Below are 6,499 nucleotides of genomic sequence, written 5' to 3' on the forward strand. Positions count from 1 at the left end.
CGATCTGCGGCATTTGCCCTCGCTTGTATGGAGTGTGGGGTGACGAATATGCGATGGCACTTCTCACAAGATTTTTCCGCTGCGAAAGTTTGCTCCATGGAGGTTGGCCTTTATGCGGTAAAGCGTATGAACGCTGCAAAGGCTGTTTTGGTTTCATATCTGATTTTACCACGCAGGCAATTTTCAGCCCAATTTCTTTGGAAAACAAAGGCACCCATTAGAATCGGGTAAATACTGCAATCGGACATTGTGAGCTACCGTTATTGCATGAAGATCTTCCTAGGGCAGGCCGAAAACAGGAGTTTTTGACAGGAGATGATGTGTGTTCAGTGTATTCACTGCCCCCTAAGCTCCGCCAAGACGGGCGCTGCCACTAAGGGGTCGTTATTGGAGGTCACCATATGGGTCGTATGGATGCAGATTGGTCAAGTTCGAATTATCCGGAGAATGCGAATTTTCGGATCGAAATAATGAACGTTTGGGCCCATAGAAATGCCTGGGCACCGGTGGGGACCTTTGGTCCTTATCGAATTTACCGAAAAATCGTATTTATGGTAGTCTGCTGTAGTTCGTGTGCGGTATAGAAAATTATCTGTGGTGGATTTTTGGCAGCAGCTGAAATTTTTACATGCAATCATACTAGAAAAGATTTTCACGGTGAAATGGAATTGAACAATGACAGACTGGCACAAAAGTATATGCTCTATATGCACTTATTCAAACATTTAGTGATGAATCTTCCATCTTCTGATGAAATGGAAAGCTGGCATCTATCAAAAAGTAGCACTAAATTATAAAGGAAACTTGTGCGTTCAGAAAGGTTCTGGAGGGAAGATTTGGGATATGAAGTCTGATATCTTTTTTTGTATTAAAGGGATACAGACACAAAATCTGAAAATTTAACGAAAAATTCTGAAAATGAATCCTCGGAGTGTGATTACACCGAAAAGAAGTAGTCAGTTAGCTCATTCTTGAGTCGATGGCTTTATTTTTGGCGTTTTTGTGAGAGCGCACCTCGCCGCCCAACCAGCAGAGTTGGAAGGTGTGACGTCGCGACACCCTCATCGGATAGCCAGCCGGCCAGCTGCGGTCATTCGAAGCGCGCCAACGCCGCCATCGCGAGCATGGATTCGAGTTCTGGTGCGTCTACCAGCGATGAGTACACGTCTGAAGACGAGGACCATTCCAACTTCCCAAGAAATATTACCACTTACGGTTTACGAGCCTTTCGCATCAAGCGAACGAAGAGTAGGTGGCCGTGGAAGTGCCGGTCAGGTGTTCGCGAACCGTAGCACAAATATTTCGCTCTGCACCAGACACTTATGCAAGAATTATTGGTCATTTCCTAGTGTAAATTTTCGGCAGTGGCGTAATCGTGTTGCCAAAGATTTACACCAGCAGCGAAGTAGAATACACTTGGTTACTGCAATATTAGCTGTTTTTGTCTGAGCTCTGCCCCACCAGGTGACAGCACCATACAGGCCGCTCACGTTTACGGTTCCACCTGAACGGCCCAACGCCCGCGTTTACCCGATTACCAGACAAGCTACAGCTCTCTAATAGGCAGGTATCAAACGTTTATGCACCTTCTCATCTCTGGGAAACGTGTGCGACGGCGTGTCACGACCAACGATGCTGTTACAGCAGCAATGTCTGGGCATTTCCTTCCGCTGCGACGAACGCGTCAATACCGAGCGATGACCGCGGGAAGCCTCATGTAAGATGCACCACCTGCGTGGAGCACTGTCGGGGATAGTGTTTCAGACGGACCACCCGCCAAGATCACCGAAAGGGGTTAAACAAACACTGCAAGGGACCGACAACCCTGGAAACACTGTGACAGCTGTGGCCGACATTGGCCATAGTTGGGTGTTTTGATGTCAAATTTCAGCTTCTGCCGGCGGCCGCTTGGAGGCAAGGTCCAATAGAAAATCGAAAGAAAAAGATGTTTCTCATTCTTTTTTTCAAAGCAGCTCGTTGTATTCATCATTTTCAACAGTTCAATTTTTGTTCTGACGCAAAAAACCACCCGCCAACTTTTGTGTCTGTATCCCTCTAACCCTTTGCGGTCTGGTGTCGGGTAGGGCCCGACAACGCAACACGGCCGTAGCGGTCCGCTGTCGGGCACCGCCCGACAAGGGGGTTCGGGGGTTAAATTTTGCGGTTTTTCTCACTGCGATTCGTGCGCATTCTTTGTATACACGATGCGCCACGTCTTGAGCGATAAATAAACTTTGTTTGTTGAAGTTTACTTCTCTTTGCACTAGGGTGCAGCACAATGTTCAGCACGGCTTCTGGACACCAGAGCGTTCTCAATTGCGCGCGGAACAGCACGTTCATGCGCAATAAACATGATGCATGGCTCTTGAGGGATAAGTAAACTTTGTTTGTTGAAGTTTACTTCTCTTTACACTAGGGTGCAGCACAATGTTCAGCACGGCTTCTGGATACCAGAGCGTTCTCACTTGCGCGCGGAACAGCACGTTCATGCGCAATAAACATGATGCATGGCTCTTGAGGGATAAGTAAACTTTGTTTGTTGAAGTTTACTTCTCTTTGCACTAGGGTGCAGCACATTGTTCAGCACGTTCGCCCGGTTTGCTGAGAAGCATGACAGCTTTTTCATTGCGTGCGTTTTACGGTGGCGCATGTAGTGAAAGGTTCTAGAGGTTTCCATTGTCAATAGCTTTATTTTGAGGCACACACAGCTGCAGAATCATGCTGAGAAAGAACAGTGACACCTGCAGTACCGCCACAACCTCTTCCAACAGCTGGTAGGTGACGTGAGGGCTAGAGCCAAAAATCGGGGCCCGTCTGCGCGGAAGGAGTGCGAGGAAAGGCTAGATGGGAGGAGCCATTTCATCTACAAGATCCCAGGCCGAAATAGCAGACTGTGCTGTTTGTAGCGATCGAAAAACAAACGGAGGCAGGAGGGAAACTGTGTTTTTCTGCAAAACCTGCAGTAACAACCCTGGCCTGCACCCAGAAAATGCTTCGAGCGGTATCACACGCTGCTCAAATATCGGTAGAGGAGTTGCCTGCAGAATGCAAAAGAAAAAATAAATATCCTATGAGTTTTTCGTCCACAGTTTGTGGTTTTTATCGCAGGCACTATAAACTGGCAAAATAGTTTCGGACCGGGACAGCTGGAAAGTGGGTAAAAGTTTCAGACCGCAAAGGGTTAAGGATGATGCTACATTTATACTAATGTTTTTTTGTTGTTGTTGTTTTTTTTTTCAAAGACTAGACTTCTATAACAGGAGAAGACAACAAATTTACTGATTAATTGGAAGTGGTCATTCTGGTTAAAATTGAACAAACGAATGAAAACGTGAAAACTAAACATAGTGGTCCGGAATTTGACTTTATGTGGAACATGAAGCTGTTCTGCTTTGGCGGTTGCTCTTGGTCGTGCGGCATGCGATTTGAGAGGTGCGTTCGCAAGCAGCCGCATGTAATTAAATCATGCGACCATCTGCATTCATGGAAGTTTCCATTTATTGTCTTGGTATTGTTTCACAACGGCATGGTGGTGGCAGTGAAATTTCGTTTTATTCAAATCGTGTGTAAACACACTTTGTTATATTGAGGTTCAAAATACACGGTTTTCAATGAACACGAAGGTTTAAAAAGTTATATACTTTGTTATACAGAGAATTTCGTTATATCAAGGTTTAACTGTACTAGACATATATTGGCTACACGCTGATATCAGCAAGAAAAATTAGGTTTACTTTGTTATATCGAGATATGGCTGTATACTTATACCCACACAGTGAAGTTACCCCTCTAGATTTTATAAATCGCCCCCCACATAGGTGCACACCACTGCAGTGGCTTCTTGTTCTCATGCTAGGCATCTAGGCACGAGATCGCAGGATCGATCCTTGGCCAAACTGGCTACATTTCACTGCGAGTGGAATACACAAATGCTTATGCGTTTACATTTATGTGCACATGAAAGGAAGCAGGTTGATGGAAATGATCCTGAGCATTCCACTATAGCGTCCATCATAGCTGACTGAGAGGCTTTTGGATGTCATTTTTAGGTACACTTACATTACTGTTTGCTTGTTTGGGACGCAACGATATTGCAATACTCAAGCTACAGAAGAGCACAGTGCAAGCAGTTGATAATGTCATTAAGTGAGTCGACTAAATGACTTTTCTAAACATGACTTACTTGAGATTATGAACTTTGCAATGAGAAACTGACAATCTACTTCTGACACCTTATTATGGAAGGCAAGTGTATGAATAAACATTTTGCCGCCATTCAACACACAATTTGAGGCATTCCCTTTTTTATGTTTCAAATTATACTCCGCACCTACAACTCTCACCTGGAAATACTTAAACACCAGAAAAGAAGCATTGGCTAGGTATAGAAAAAGTTTCTATAAATGTTTTTATAAATAGTAGACTGCTTCATATTGCTACGTGCTACTTGAAGAAGATGACGCTTGGATTTAGTGGCACATACCCATAAGCCACCACTGTGTGAACTGATGACAACGTGCCTTGCTTGATGTTGGCTGGCTTCCATCTTCACCAGTGCTTACCAACCTTGTAAGTACACACTGTAGCCTCGCACCTACTGTGCTTCTGCGTAGTCATGGGGCAAATTGTTTGAAATTGAAAGGAAAAAGGCAGAATGCGATCTGCTATTGACAGTTTGTGTTATTTACACTGTTTGCTTTCTATTGGTATCCTCTACGTATTACATTTATCTTCGGTAGTCGCTGTACTGTTGCTTTTTTGATGCCTATAGTCGCTAAATAATACTTGACTTCAGCCAACCAAGAGAACAGGATGGCTTTAGGAAGGGATATTCTACGATGGATCATATCCATGTCATCAACAAGGTAATCGAGAAATCTGCGGAGTACAACCAATCTCTCTATATGGCTTTCATAGATTATGAAAAAGCATTTGATTCAGTAGAGGTACCAGCGGTCATCGAGGCATTGCGTAATCAAGGAGTACAGCAGGCATACGTGAATATCTTGGCAAATATCTACAATGATTGCACAGCAACTTTGGTTCTCCACAAGAAAAGTAGAAAGATACTTATCAAGAAAGGGGTCAGGCAAGGAGACACAATCTCTGCAATGCTATTCACTGCATGCTTAGAAGAAGTATTCAAGCTCTTAGACTGGGAAGGCTTAGGAGTGAGGATCAATGGCGAATACCTCAACAACCTCCGATTTGCAGATGACATTGTCCTATTCAGCAACAATGAGGATGAATTACAGCAAATGATTGAGAACCTTAACCGAGAAAGTGTAAGAGTGGGGTTGAAGATTAATATGCAGAATACAACGATAATGTTCAACAGCTTGGGAAGGGAACAAGAATTCAGGATCGCCAGTCAGCTTCTAGCATCTGTAAAGGAGTACGTTTATCTCATAGGGGACCCTGATCATGAGAAGGAAATTTACAGGAGAATAAAATTGGGTTGGAGTGCATACGGCAGGCGTGGCTAAATCATGAATAGGAGCTTACCACTGTCATTGAAAAGAAAAGTGTACAATCATTGCATTCTACCGGTGCTAACATATGGGGCAGAAACTTGGAGGTTAACAAAGAAGCTCGAGAACAAGTTAAGGACTGCACAAAGAGCGATGTAACGGAAAATGTTAGGCCTAATGTTAAGAGACAGGAAAAGGGCGGTGTGGATCAGAGAAGAAACGGGGATAGCCGATATTCTAGTTGACATTAAGCGGAAGAAATGGAGCTGGGCAGGCCATGTAATGCGTAGGATGGATAACCGGTGGACCATTAGAGTCACAGAATGGATACCAAGAGAAGGGAAGTGCAGTCGAGGACGGCAGAAAACTAGGTGAGGTGATGAAGTTAGGAAATCTGCAGGTGCTAGTTGGAATCGTCTAGCGCAAGACAGGGGTAAGTGGAGATCACAAGGAGAGTCTTTCATCCTGCAGTGGACATGAATAGGCTGATGATGATGATGAGTCGCCAAATGTTGTTCATTTCTTTAATGGGGAAGGCAAGTCTTGTATGACCAAGAGTCTAAAGCGACTCAATGGTATGTCGCAGCAACCCCTTGTCAGGTGTTGGTAACACCTGCTTGCTCTCCTCCTGATCACTAAGGCTCGTATCTTCATATGTCAAAACCATTAAATAAAGATTCAGGGAGATATGCGCAACTTTCAGTAGCTACATATAGTAGACTGAAAATGGCTGTTATGCCACAGGATACAGTGATGACACATTGGTGATTACATCGCAATGTTCTGGGCCAACATCATTGCACGTCTGGACTACTATAATGATGTAGGCAGGGTTATGAATAGCACTGGGTGATTAACCATCAATTTAATATACTAATGCTTTGGTCACGATTATTTCGTTTTATAGAAATTGATTGGTTGAGATCACGTGAGTAAAAATATGCATGCATTGGCACTTACGTCACCACTTTGCATGCTCAACAGCAAGGAAGGGAACCACAAACTCTGTCGGCAATGCTCACACTAAG

This window comes from Dermacentor silvarum, chromosome 1 (genome assembly GCF_013339745.2).
Source record: "Dermacentor silvarum isolate Dsil-2018 chromosome 1, BIME_Dsil_1.4, whole genome shotgun sequence".
NCBI classification, from domain to species: domain Eukaryota; kingdom Metazoa; phylum Arthropoda; class Arachnida; order Ixodida; family Ixodidae; genus Dermacentor; species Dermacentor silvarum.